This window comes from Theropithecus gelada, chromosome X (genome assembly GCF_003255815.1).
Source record: "Theropithecus gelada isolate Dixy chromosome X, Tgel_1.0, whole genome shotgun sequence".
Classification (NCBI taxonomy): Eukaryota; Metazoa; Chordata; class Mammalia; order Primates; family Cercopithecidae; genus Theropithecus; species Theropithecus gelada.
Window position 1 is genome coordinate 125,861,690 of NC_037689.1, and position 15,100 is coordinate 125,876,789.

The 15,100-nt window shown below is 38.4% G+C and overlaps 1 pseudogene across 1 annotated transcript; it reads left to right on the forward strand.

The window, feature by feature from the left end:
- The first annotated feature begins 451 nt into the window (after positions 1–451).
- LOC112615674 lies at positions 452–991 on the forward strand (annotated as a pseudogene). Its single transcript, XR_003117440.1, has one exon. The product of XR_003117440.1 is annotated as a cytochrome c oxidase subunit 6A1, mitochondrial pseudogene (transcript).
- The last annotated feature ends 14,109 nt before the right edge of the window (positions 992–15,100 follow it).

Genomic DNA, 15,100 nt, shown 5'->3' on the forward strand with positions numbered 1-15,100 from the left:
ACATTAAAGTATTTAATGTTTGTTTGGTAAACTGCTTTACTAAATGCTCCTTTGACTTTTATTGGTAATAAACATTAAGCATTTATGGCCTGTGAAAGCAGCTTCCCATCCAGCTTATGCTGTTACTATTTACAGTTTGTTAATAAAATACCATTAACGTCCTTCAAATCAAAAGTTGTTTTTGTTCTTCTCTTTAACTTTTATTGTATAGTACGAATAATCGTTCACTAAAATTTGAATGAACTATGCATTTACTAGTGGTTTTTCAATAAAGAGAATACTTTGCTAAGCCCAGCACACTTCAGGATTCAACAACAAGGCCTCAGATCAGACAGAGATCTAGTTCCCTTTCTTCACTTCACACTCTCTTTTAACTGCACTGTGGTCTCACTTGGGTACATCCAGATTTCATCATTACTAACAAAATTTTAAAAATCTGACTTCCGAGTCCAGGTCGAAAATGGCGGCAGTTGGTGTGTCCCGGGTTTCTCGGCGGCTGGGTCGGTCCGGCCCACAGCTGGGGCAGCCTATGTCGAGTGGCACCCATGGCGAAGAGGGCTCAGCTCGCATGTGGAAAACCCTCACCTTCTTCGTCGCGCTCCCCGGGGTGGCAGTCAGCATGCTGAATGTGTACCTGAAGTCGCACCACGGAGAGCGCGAGAGACCCTAGTTCATCGCCTACCCCCATCTCCGCATCAGGACCAAGCCGTTTCCCTGGGGAGATGGTAACCATACTCTATTCCATAACCCTCATGTGAATCCACTTCCAACTGGCTACGAAGATGAATAAAGAGAATCTGGACCACTACCTGGGCACCAGGGACCACAGCACTGGTTTGGACCATTACTCTGCACATGGACCAGAAAAAGTATACGGGACCGTAAGCTTATCTTCTTGTATCAAATGATGACTGGTATACTGGTCTTCCATCCCTTTGCTTGTGGCAGGAGATGGCTTAAATAAATAACTTAAACTAAAAAAAAAAAAAAATCTGACTTCCTTTTACTATGATTTGACTCCTTTTAATCCGATTTTTTCATTTAACCTTTCTGAATACCAATTTCTTAAACTTTCATCTTAAGGTTGAGCTCCTGTAAAGGAAAGAGTAAGGGGAAAACTTTAGAAATTATGAGAAAGGCCCTGATACTTTTATGGATTATTTTAAAATGTATTCATTTAAAAAATTATTTATTTATTTTTGAGACAGAGTCTCGCTCTGTCGCCCAGGCTGGAGTGCAGTGGCACAATCTCGGCTCACTGCAAGCTCTGCCTCCCAGGTTCACGCCATTCTCCTGCCTCAGCCTCCTGAGTAGCTGGGACTACAGGCGCCCGCCACCATGCCCGGCTAATTTTTATATATATATATATAGTATTATTTTTCTGTGAAACCCAAAGGAATTTTATAAAGGAATATATATAAAAAAATATATATATATATATACAGTATTTTTAGTAGAGAGGGGTTTCACCGTGTTACTCAGGATGGTCTAGATCGCCTGACCTCGTGATCCGCCTGCCTTGGCCTCCCAAAGTGCTGGGATTACAGGAGTGAGCCACTGCGCCCGGCCTAAAAAAATATTTTTAACTGTTCGTTTAGGTTCTGTGGTACATGTGCAAGTTTGTTATATAGGTAAACTTGTGACCTTGTGACTTGGGGGTTTAGGGTAAAGATTAATCACGCAGGTATTAAGCATAGTATTCAACACTTTTTTTTCTTTTCTGAACCTTTCCCTCTCTGGTTTTTTTTTTTTTTTTTTCTTAACCCCATCCTTGATGTAGGTCCCAATGTCTGCTGTTCTCCTCTTTGTCTCCCTGTGTTCTCACTATTTAGCTCCAACTTATAAATGAGAAAATGTGGTACTTGGTTTTCTGCTCCTGCGTTAGTTGCTAAGGATAATGGCCTCTAGTTCCATCCCTGTTCCTGCCAAGGATTTAATTTCATTCTTTTTTTATGACTGCAAGGTATTATACAGTATATATGTACCACATTTTATTTATCCAGTCGACTGTTGATGGGTATTTAGATTGAGTCCATGTCTTTGCTATGGTGAATAATACTGCAATGAACATACGCTTGCCATGTGTCTTTGGAAGAATGATTTATATTCCTTTGGGTATATAGCTAATAGGGGGATTGCTGGATCAAAGGGTAGTTCTGTTTTCAGTTCTTTGAGAAATCACCATACTACTTTCACCACTTTCCACAATGCTTGAACTAATTTACACTCCCACCAGCAGTGTGTAAGCATCCCCTTTGTTCCACAACCTCTCATTCATTATTTTTTGAGTTTTCAATAATAGCCATTCTGATGGGTGTGAGATGGTATCTAATTGTTGTTCTGATTTGCATTTCTCTAATTATTAGTAATATTGAACATTTATTCATATGTCTATTGGCTGCATGTATGTCTTCTTTTGAACAGTGTCTGTTCACATCCTTTAGCCACTTTTTAATGGGGTTGTATGTCTTTTGCTTGTACAGTTGTTTAAGTTACTTGTAGATTCTGGATATTAGACCTTTGTCAGATGTATAGTTGCAAATGTTTTTGCTCATTCCATAGGTTTCCCATTGACTCTGTTTATAGTTTATTTTGTAGTGCAGAAGCTCTTTAGTTTAATTAGGTCCCATTTGTCTTGCTTTTGTTGCAATTGTATTAGTGATTTCATCCTGAAATTTTTGCTAGTTTCTACGTCCAAACTGGTATTTCCTAGGTTATCTTCCAGGGTTTTTACAGTTTGAGGCTTTACACCTAGATCTTTACTCCATCTGGAATTGATTTTTGTATATGGTATAAGGAAAGGGTCCAGTTTCAACCTTCTGCATGCAGCAAGCCAGATATCACAGCACCATTTATTGAATAGAGAGTTCTTTCCCCATTGCTTGTTTTTGTTAACATTGTCAAATATCAGAGAATTGTATGTGTGTGACTTTACTTCTGGACTCCCCATTCTATTCCATTGGTCTACGTGTTTGTTTTTTGTACCAGTATCATGCTGTTTTGGTTACTGTAGCTTCACCGATTGTTAACCCCACAAAAACACCAAGTTAACAACTATCTACCTAGAAAAAAGCACCTCAATAAGAACCAAAAATCAGAGCAGAAAGGAAAACTGAACCAAACTCAGCTAACACCTGTCCATGGATAGAGCACTGAAACCAGCATTACCCAGACAGGAATCATTGATCCTAGCAGTCCAAACCCGAGTGCCTGCAAACCTCACCACTGAGGGCTACATTACTCTCTGTCTCCAAGTAAACTTGAAAGGCAGTCTAAGCCGTAAGGACTGTAAATCTTAAGTGAGTCATAGTGCTGAACTAGGTTCACAGACAGTGAACTGGTCGGGGGCATGTGACATACTGAGACACTAGCTGGGGAAGCCAAGGGAGTGGCTTCCCTAACCGCAGCCTGCACAACTCATGTCTCCAAAAGAGACTCCTTCCTTCTGCTTGAGGAGAGGAGAGGAAGGGGAGGGGAGGACTTTGTCTTGCATCTAGGATACCAGCCCAGCTATGAGAGGATCAGGCACCAATCAGAGGCATGAGGCCCCCATTCCAGGTCCTGGCTCCCAGAAGACAATTCTAGACATACCTTGGGATAGAGGGTCCCCACTGCCTTGAAGGGAAATACCCAGTCCTGGCAGCAATAATCACCTGCTAACTGAAGAGCCTTTGGGCCCTGAATAACTAGCAGCAATACCCAGTTCCTACATCAAGAGGCTTGGTTGTGCCTTTGAGACTTCCTGGCTTCAGGTAAAACATGGCTGCAGGGGAGTAGAGCAGCAAGCAGGCTCCTGAGGTCACTGATTTCAGGACTTCACTCTTGGATGGCATTTCTGGACCTGTGCTGGGCCAGAGGGGATCCCACTGGCCTGAAGAGTGAGTCCTGGCCAGGCAACATTCACAACAAACTGACTTATGAGACCGTGGGCCTTAAAAGAACATCAGTGGTGACCTGGCAGAATTCCTTGTGGCCTGAGGTGGCAGTGGCTATGGGGTGAGGCTTCTCTGCCTTCAAAAAGGGAAGGGCAGAGTGGGAAGGACTGCAACTTGTGGACTGAGTGCCAGATGAGTCACAGTACAATAGAATGCCAGGTAGATTTCTGAGGTTTTGGACTCTAGTCCCTGACTCCCAGATGACACCACTGGACCCATCTGGAACCTGGGGGACCTCGCCAACCTGAAGGGAAAGACACAGGCCTGTTTGGCTTTGCCCCTGCTGATTAGGTAGCACAGAGCCTTGAGCAAACATGGGTAGTTGCCATGGAGTTTTTACAGCAGCCCTCGGGCAAGAACCAGTGCTGTGCTGGCTTCAGGTCTGACTCAGTTCGGTCATATTGGTGGTGGCTACTGGGGTTCCTGTGTCACTCAATCACCAGGTTTACATGCCTCAGGACACAGAGAGAGACTCTGTATGTTTGGAAGAATGTAAAGGAAGAGAAAAAGAGTCTCTGCCTGGTAACCCAGAAAAATTCCCCCAGATCTTGTCCAAAATCATCAATACAGTATCTCTACAAATCTGCAAGAACCACAGCATTGAAGGACTTAGGGTGCCCACTAAAGCAGATATAGATTAGATCAGAAGACTCAAGTCCCTTAAAATATCTGGAATGGCTTCCCAAGAATGATAGCTACTTAACAGCCCCAACAGTGAAGACTACAATAAATACCTAACTTTTTCAATGCCCAGACACCAAAGAACATCTACCAACATCAGCACCATCCAGGGAAACATGACTTCACCAAATGAACTAAATAAGTCACCAGGGATCAATCCTACAGAAACAGAGCTATGTGGCCTTGCAGACAGAGATTTCAAAATAGCTGTTTTGAGGAAACAAAAAAGTCAAGATAACACAAAGAAGGAGTTCAAATTCTATCAGATAAATTTAATGAAGAGACTGAAATAATTAAAAAGATCAGGCAGAAATTCTGTAGCTGAAAAATTCAAATTGCATATAGAAGAATGCATCAGAGGCCTTTAATAGCAGAACTGATTAAGCAGAAGAAATAATTAGTGAGCTTAAAGGCAGGCTATTTAAAAATACACAGTCAGAAGAGACAAAAGGAAAAAGAATAAAAAAACAAAGAAGCATGCCTACAGGATCAAGAAAATAGCCTCTGAAGGTCAAATCTAAGAGTTACTGGCCATAAAGAGGAGGTAGAGAAAGACATAAGGGTAGAAGTTTATTCAAGGTGATAATAACCGATAACCTCCCAAACCTAGAGACAGATATCAATATCCAAGTACAAAAATGTTATGGAACACCAAGTAGTTCCAACATATACTATTAAATCAATTTAATACATCATATTAACAGAATAAGTATAAAAAACATATGATCATTTCAATTGATGTGGAAAAAGCATGATAAAATCTCTCAAATAACAGAGTGTAGAAGAAACACACTTCAACATAAAAAAAAGCCAGATATGACAGATCCACAACTAGTATCATATTGAATGTAAAAATACTGAAAGCCTTTCCCCTAAGATCTGGAACACAATAAGAATGCACATTGTCAACACTGTTATTCAACATAGCACTGGAAGTTCTAGCTGGAGCAATCAGACAAGAGAAGAAAATATAGGGCACCCGAATTGGAAAGGAAGAAGTCAAATTATTCTTGCTTACAGATGGTATGATCTTTTATCTGGAAAAACTTAAAGATTCCACCAGAAACTAATGGAACTGGTGCATTCAGTAAAGTTACAGGATACAAAATTAACGTACTAAAATAAAAAATCAGTAATATTCCTAGATGTCAAGAGAGAACAATATGAAAAAGAAACAAAAAAGTAATCCCATTTACAATAGCTACACAGAAAATTAAATACCTAAAAATTAAAGAAGTGAATGATCTCTATAATAAAGACTATAAAGCACTAATGAAAGGAATTCAAGAGAACACCCCAAAAATGGAAAAAAAATATATGTATTGGAAGAATCAATATTGTTAAAATCGTACCTAAATCAATTCACAGATTCAGTGCAATCCCTAAAGAAATATCAATGACACTCTTAACAGAAATAGAAAAAAAAATCCTAAAATTTGTATGGAACCACAAAAGACCCAGAATACTCAAATCTATCCTAAGAAAAAACACAAAACTGATGGAATCACATTACCTGAATTCAAATTATACTACAGAGCTATAGTAACCAAAGCAGCATGGTACAGACACATAGAACAATGAAACAGAATAGAAGATGCAGAAAAAACTTCACGCACCTGCAGTGAACTCATTTTTGACTAAGGTGTGAAGAACATACAATGAGGAAAAGACTGTCTCCTCAATATGTGATGCTGAGAAAACTGGATATCCACTTGCTGAAGAATTAAACTAGATCCCTTTCTCTCCATATACAAAAATTACGTCAGAATTGATTAAAGACCTAAATCTAAGACCTGAAACTATAAAACTACTACAAGAAATAATTGGGGAAAATCTTCAGGACACTTTTCTGGACAAAAATATGTTGAGCAATACCCCAAAAACACAGGCCACCACAGCAAAAATGCACAAATGGAATCACACCAAGTTTAAAAGCTTCTGTACAGCAAAGGACATAATCAACAAAGTGAAGAGACAAGACAAAGAATGGGAGAAAGTATCTGCAAACTACCCATCTGACAAGGGATTAAAAAATAATAATAATAATATACAAGGAGCTCTAAGAACCCTATAGAAAAAAAAATCTAATAATCAGATTAAAAAAATGGGAAAAGATTTGCATACACATTTCTCAAAAGAAGACATACAAATGGCAAACAGGCACATGAAAAAGTGCTTAACATCATTATAGAAATGCAAATCAAAACTACAAGATATTATCTCACCCCAAATAAAATGGTTTATATCCAAAAGACAGGCAATAACAAATACTAGTAAGAGTGTGGAGAAAAGGGAACCCTGCTAACAAAACCACTATGGAGAAGAGTTTGGAAGTTCTTCAAAAAACTAAAAATTGAGCTATGATACCATCCATCAATCCCACTGCTAGGTATATACCCAAAAGAAGGGAAATCAGTATATCAAAGAGATATCTGCACTCTCATGTTTGTTGCAGCAGTGTTCATAATAGCCAAGGTTGGGAAACAACCGAAGATTCCATCAACAGACAAACGGATACAGAAAGTGAGGTACATATACACAGTGGAATACTATTCAGCCATAAAAATGAGTGAGAACCCTCATTTGCAACAACATGAATGGAGTTGGAGGTCATTATGTTAAGTAAAATGAGCCAGGCACAGAAATACAATGTTCTCACTTATTTGTAGGAAATAAAAATCAAAACAACTGAAATCATAGACATAGATATCAGAAGGATGGTTACTATTATCTGGGAAGGGTAGTGGGGAGTTAGGGGGAGGGGGTGGGGATGGTGAATGAGAACAAAAAGTAGTTAGAGAAAATGGAAAAGACCAACAATTTGACAGCACAACGGAGTGACTATCATCAATAATAACTTACTTGCAAATTTAAAAATAAAGAGTATAATTAAATTGTAACTCAAAGGATAAATGCTTGAGGGGATGGATACGCCATTCTCCATGATGTGTTTATTTCATGTTCCATACTTGCATCAAAACATCTCATGTACCCCATAAATATATACACCTACTATGTACTGTATGTGGGTACTATGAACCTACAAATAATAAAAATAAAAATTTTGTTTACCAGCTGACTAGTCTCAGCATCTAGCTTTTTTCTTCAGTTTTTCTTGATGTCTCTTTTCTCTTCATCCTGTAATATTTTATTATATGTGTACTGTGTAATATTTATACATATTAAAATACTAAATGCTATTATCAATATCATAGTTAAAATGTGCTTAGCACATATTTGCTTAGTGATATTTTAAATATTTTATATGAATTAAGTATTTCAGTCTTCAGAAGAACCCTATGAGGTAGGTACTGTTGAAATGTTCATGTTTTATGTGGAGAAACTGATGTACTGTGTTGTTACTGACTTGCCAAAATCTAACAGCTAGTAAGTGATGACGCTGAGATTTAAATCTATGCAACTTGCTTCCTACATAAAACATGTTCTCTTTCCACAACATTATACTGGTAGAAAAATTAAAGAACACAGATAAATGAAAGTAAATATTATTTTTAAATCATACTTATATCCACCTATCAGACATAGTCACTATTAACATTTTGGTTTTACTTTCCTATATGTGTATGATTTTCATAGCATGATTAAATATGTATAATTTTGTAGCCAATTTTGAAGAAACAATATAGCATAAACAATGTTTCATGCCAAACACACCTATGTATTATGATTTATAGTGATTACATAGAACTAATTATTTGGTTTATTATTCTTATGTAGGATTATTTTCTATTTTTTATTCTAATCAGTTTTGTGATAAAATTTTTATATAATGTATATAGCCTGATATGATTTGACTCTGTGTCCCAAACCAAATATCACCTTGAATTGTAATCTGCATAATCCCCACGTGTTGTGGGAGAGACCCTGTGGGACGTAAGTGAATCATGGGAGTGGTTTCTCCCATGTTCTCATGATAGTAAGCAGTTTTTCATGAGATCTGATGGTTTTATAAACATCTGACATGTCTGCTGCTGGCACTCATTCTCACTCGTGCTGCCCTATGAAGAGGTGCCTTCCACCATGATTATGTTTCCTTAGACCTCCCCAGTCATGCAGAACTGTGAATCAATTAAACCTTTATTCAATAAAACATATATATATCTATATATAGATATATATAAAAATTACACAGTCTCGGGCATTTCTTCACAGCAGTGAGAAAACAGACTAATACAGTATATTGGTACTGAAATAGCAGGGCACTGCTCTAAGAATACCCCAAAATGTAGAATCAACTTTGGATGTGGGCAGAGATTGGAACAGTTTGGAGGGCTCAGAATAACACGAAATTGTAGGAAAGTTTGGAATTTCCTAGTGACTTGGAGGGCTCAGAAGACAGGAAGATGGGAAAGTTTGGAACTTCCTAGTGACTTGTTGAATGTCTTTGACCAAAATGCTGATAGTGTTACGGACAATGAGATGAAGGCTGGGGTGGTCTCAGATGGAGATGAAAAACTGGTTGGGAAGTGAAGTAAAGGTCAATCTTACTATATTTTAGCAAAGAGACTGGTGGCATTTTGCCCCTGCTCTAGACATCTGTGGAACTTTGAACTTGACACAGAAGATTTAGGGTATCTGGTGGAAGAATTTTCTAAGCAGCAAAGCATTCAATGTGTGACCTGGATTATTCTGAAAGCATTCAATTTTATGCATTCACAAGGAGATGGTTTGAAATTGGAACCTATATTGAAAAGAAAAGTAGAGCATACGAGTTTGGAAAATTTGCAGCCTAAGATGCAATAGAAAAACAAAACCCATTTTATGAGGCGAAATTAAAGCCTGCTACAGAAATTTACATAAGTAACAAGGAGCCAAATGTTAATCACAAAGACAATGGGGAAAATGTCCCAAGGGCAAGTAAGAGAGCTTTATGGCAGCCCCTCCTATCACAGACCCAGAGGCCTAGGAGGAAAAGATTGTGTGGCATGTCCCAAGCCCTCCACCTCCCTGCTCCCGTTCTGTGCAGCCTCAGGACATGGTGCCCTACAACCCAGATGCTTCAGCTAGAGCCGTGACTAAAGGGAATCAATGTACAGTTCGGGTCATTGCTTTAGAGGGTGCAAGCCACAACCCTTGGCAGCTTCCATGTGGTGTTGAGCCTGTGGGTGCACCGAAGTCAAGAATTGAGGTTTGGGAACCTCCACCTAGATTTCAGAGGATGTATGGAAACTCCTGAATGTCCAAGCAGAAGTTTGCTGCAGGGGCAGAGTCCTCATGGAGAACCTCTGTGTGGGTAGTGCAGAAAGAAAATGTGGAGTTAGAGCCCCTACACAGAGACCCCACAAGGGCACTGCCTATTGGAGCTGTGAGAAGAGGGCCACCATTCTCCAGACTCCAGAATCATAGATCTACTGTGCACCTGAAAAAGTCACAGACACTCAATGCCAGCCCGTGAAAGTAGCTGGGAGGAGGGCTGTACCCTGCAAAACCACAGAACTGGAGCTGCACAAGGCCATGGGAGCCCACCTCTTGCATCAGCATGCCCTGGATGTGAGACTTGGTGTAAAAGGAGATTATTTTGGAACTTTAATGTTTAGTGACTGCCCTGTTGGATTTCAGAATTTCATGGGGCCTGTAGAGCCTTTGTTTTGGTGAATTTCTCCATTTGGAATGGGTGTATTTATCCAATGCCTGTACCTCCATTGTATCTAGGAAGTAACTAACTTGCTCTTGATTTTACAGGCTCATAGGCAAAACGGATTTGCCTCATCTCAGATGAGACTTTGGACTTGGACTTTTGGGATAATGCTGGAATGAGTTAGGAATTTGGAGGACTACTGGAGGGGCTTAATTGTGTTTTGAACTGTGAGGACAAGAGATTTAGGAGTGACTAGGGGCAGAATTATATGGTTTGGCTTCATGTCCTCACCCAAATCTCACCTTGAATTGTAATCCACATGTCATGGGAGGGACTCTGTGAGAGGTTACTGAATCATGGGGTGGTTTCTCCCATGCTGTTCTCATGATAGTGAATGAGTTCTCATGAGATCTGATGGTTTTATAAGTATCTGGCATTTCCCCTGCTGGCACACATTCTCCTGCCGCCCTGTGAAGAGATGCATTCCACCATGATTGTAAGTTTCCTGAGACCTCCCCAGCCATGTGGAACTGTGACTCAATTAAACCTCTTTTCTTTATAAATTACCCAGTCTCGTGTATTTCTTGACAGCAGATAACCTGAGGTCAGGAGTTTGAGACCAGCCCGGTCAACACAGAGAAACCCTGTCTCTACTAAAAATACAAAAAGTAAGCTGGGTATGGTGGCACATGCCTCTAATCCCAGCTGTTCAGGAGGCTGAGGTAGGAGAGTTGCTTAAACTTAGGAGGCAGAGGTTGCAGTGAGCCAAGATCATGCCATGACACTCCAGCCTGGGTGACAGAGCAAGACTCCATTTCAAGAACAAGAGAAAGAAAAAGAAAGAAAGGAAGGAAAGGAAGGAAAAAAAGGAAAGGAGGGAAGGAAAGAAGAGCATTGAAACAAAACCATATGATCATTTCAATAGAGGCTGAGAAGGCATTCAATACAATTCAACATCCATTTCTGATAAAAACTCTCAGTTAAATGTGTGTAGAGGAAATATACTGCAAAAACAATAAAGGCCATATATAACAAATCCGTAGCTAATATCATACTGAATGGGGAAGATTTCAAAGGCCTACCTCTAATACTTAGAACAAGACAAGGGTACCCACTTTTACCACTTTTATTCAACATTGTAATGGAAATTCTAGCCAGATAAATTAGGAAAGAGAAAAAAAATTAAGGGCATACAAATTAGGAAAGAAAAGTCAAATTATTCTTGTTTGCATATGACAGGATTTATATTTAAAATAGTCTAAATGCTCCACTAAAAACTGTTAGAACTAATGAACAAATTCAGAAAAGTGGCAGGATACAAAATCAACATGCAAAAAGCAGTAGCAGTTTTATACACCAACAGTAAAAATCTGGGAAAAAAAAAAAAAGAAAGAAAAGAAACCAAAAAGGCAATCCAATTTATAATAGCTCCAAAAAGTAAAAGACACAGGAATAAAGTTAACCAAAGACTCTAATATGAAACCTATTAAAACACTTGTTACAGAAATTGAAAAGGACACCAAAAATAGAAAAATATCCCATTCTCATTGATGAAGGTATATTGTTCAAATATCCATATTATCCAAAGTGACCTTCAGATTCAATGCAATCCCTAGCAAAATAGTAATGAAATTATTCACAAAGAATCATAAAATTCACATGAAGTCACAAAAGATGCTGAATAGCCAAAGCAAACCTGAGTAAAAAAAGCAAAGCTGAGGCATCACACTACCTGACTTCAAACTATACTACAAAGCTATATAATAACCAAAACAGCATGTTACTGACATTAAAAAATCCCCACATATATTAGTGGAATAGAATAAGGGAATGCAGAAATAAACTCACTCCCTATAGCCAACTGATTTTCAACAAAGGTGCCAAGAACATACATTGAGAAAATGACAATCTCTTCAATAAATGGTGCTGGGAAAACTGGATATTTATATGCCAAAAGATAAAACTAGACCCCCATTTTTCACTATATACAAAAATCAATTCAAAATAAATGAAATATTTTAATGTAAGTCCTGGATATATGAAACTACTAGAAGAAAATATTGAGAAAATGCTTCAGGATATTGGTCTTGTCAAACAGTTTCTGTGTAAGACCTCGAAAGCACAGGCAACAAAAGCAAAATACAGAAATGGGATTACATCAAGGTAAAAATCTTCTGCACAGGAAATCAAAAAAGTTAAGTGATAACCTACAGAGTAAGAGAAAATATTCACAATCCATCTGAAATTAGATTAATAACCAAAATATATAAGGAACTGAAAATACTCAATAGCAAAATAAAAATAATCTAATTTAAAAATGGGCAAATTATCTGAATAGACATTTCAGAAAGAAGATACTAATGGCCAACAAGTATGTTTTTAGAAATACTCAACATTACTAATGATCATGGAAAGGCAAATCAAAACCACAATGAGATATCAGCTCACCTCAGTTAAAATGGCTCTTATTACAAAGACAAATATAACAAATATTTTGTGAGAATGTAAATTAGTAGAGCCACTATGGGAAATCAATATGTCAAAGAAATATCTGCACTTCAATGTTATTGCACCATTCACAATAGCCAAGCTATGGAAATAACCTTAGTGTTCATCAACATTTAAGTGGATGAAGTAAATGTGGTTTATAACTGTAGCAACATGGATGGAATTTGAGGACATTATGTAAAGTGGAATGAGTCAGGCACAGATAAACGAACATTGCATGTTCTCACTCATATGTGGGAACTAAAAAGGGTTATCTCATGGAGGTAGAGAGTAAATGATGGCTATCAGTCTTAGAAGTGTTGGGAGGAGGAGGGGTGAAGGGAGGTTGGTTAATGGGTACAATACAGTTAGATAGAAGGAATGAACTCTAGTGTTCAATAAAACTATAACTACAGATAATACTTTATTATGAATTTCAAAATAGCTAGAAAAAAAGATTTGAAATAGCTTCAAAACAAAGAATTAGTCAATGTTTGAGGTCACAGATATCCCAATTACCCTCATATGATTAGTGTACATTGTATGTGTATATCAGAATATCACATGTACCTGACGAATATGTAAAAGTATTAAGTATTAATAAAAATATTTAAAAATTAAAAATAGTTAATTAAAATATTAATAAAAATAAAAATAAGGACTTTGCCATATTAAAAATAAAAGACTGAGCATATTTTGCCAGCAAAACTGCCTTACTAGAAACACTAAATGAGAGAACGGCAGTCACACTAGAAGGTACCTTGATCCACACAAAGAAATAGTACCAGTAAAAGTATTTTAAATATATAGATAAGTTTTGAAAATGTGTAAATATTTTCCTTTTTTCTGATTTTAAAATATGTAAAAGATAACCACATAAAAGATAATTATAAAATGCATTATTAGAGTTGTAAAATATTGGCATAGTATGTATAAAAACAATCACACAGATGAGGGAATGTTATCAAACTCTATTAGGGAACATTTTTATATTTTACTAGAATTAAGATAAAGAAGGTAATGATAAAAAGGTAGATATTATAATTTATTGAAGAACAATTAAGGACATAACTAAAAATAGTAAACAACAATACTAACGCAAAGTATGTAAACTGGTACACTAGAAAATATTAATTTACAGTGAGGAATAATATTTCCCACCAAGAGACTGGGACATCTGGATATCTGGGAAACTCTGAGCAGATCTTCACAGGGAAGGCATTGAGAGTGCATGGTTGGAGAAAGCAGAAGCTGGGGTGAAGCGGGACAAAGCCAGAAACGTTTCTTGGGGTGACTAACTGCCAGAACTTGTTCCTGGTCCCTCAACAACTCCTGAGGAAGGGATGAGTTGAACAGGTGAGAAGTGACATAGACCTCTGGAATTGTAGCAGCAGGAGATTCCACGACCTCCAGAAACACTGGACCTGGCAGAGAGAGAGCTGCTCAGAGAGGTGGCAAAGGCAGGACCCCAGCCTGTGCAGAGCCAAGATTTGGCATAAGAATGGCTGGAGTGGAGCACAGCCAGAGACGCCCATCCCCCAAGGCTCACCATGCATCTGTAGGACAATTTAGCCTTAGGGTTACTGTCAGACTTGGACAAAGAAGTGTCCTGTGGAATGGAGCACCCTCCCCACTGCTTTGCAAGTACACGTGCACAGATGAACCTCACCACTCCTACCCCACCAACATGGCTGCATGCACAACCTGTGCATTCGTGCCATTGGTGGCAGCACACACAAAGACCAGCAACACCCCCATGCTGTGCCACTCCTGCCACTGGCATAAACATGCACATGGATGCTGGCAATGCCACCCACACAAGTGCCTGGCCCTAGCATGTGTAGCCCACTGCACTGTTGCAGTTGCTGGCACACATGACAAGCACAGATTCTGCTGCCACTATCCTGATGAAGCATTTTGGCTGAAACCACCCATTGGAGTGTAAGTGGAGAGAAAAAAAAATTTTAAAGTCCCACACAAAAGACAGCAAGTTCAAAAAAGAAGTCTCAGCTCCCTCAGAAGACCAGGAATCAGCACAAGAACTCTAGCAATGGAAAAAGGCAGAGTGCTACATTACCTCCAAAGGATTGCACTTGCTCCCCAGCAATGGATCATTACTAGACTGAAGTGTCTGATATAGGCATTTAACTGAAAAATTTCCAAAAACTCGTGTATAAATTCCTCCCTAAGTCATTCTATGAAACCAATATTATCTCGATACAAAAATCTGGTAAAGACACAACAAAAGTATCAAACTAATGGTCAATAACCCTGATAAATATAGATGCAAATATCCTCAACAAATCACAAGCAAACTGAATTCGGTAGCACATCAAAAGATAAATTCACTTGGATTACATAGGCTTTATTCCTGAGATGAAAGTTGGTTCAACATATG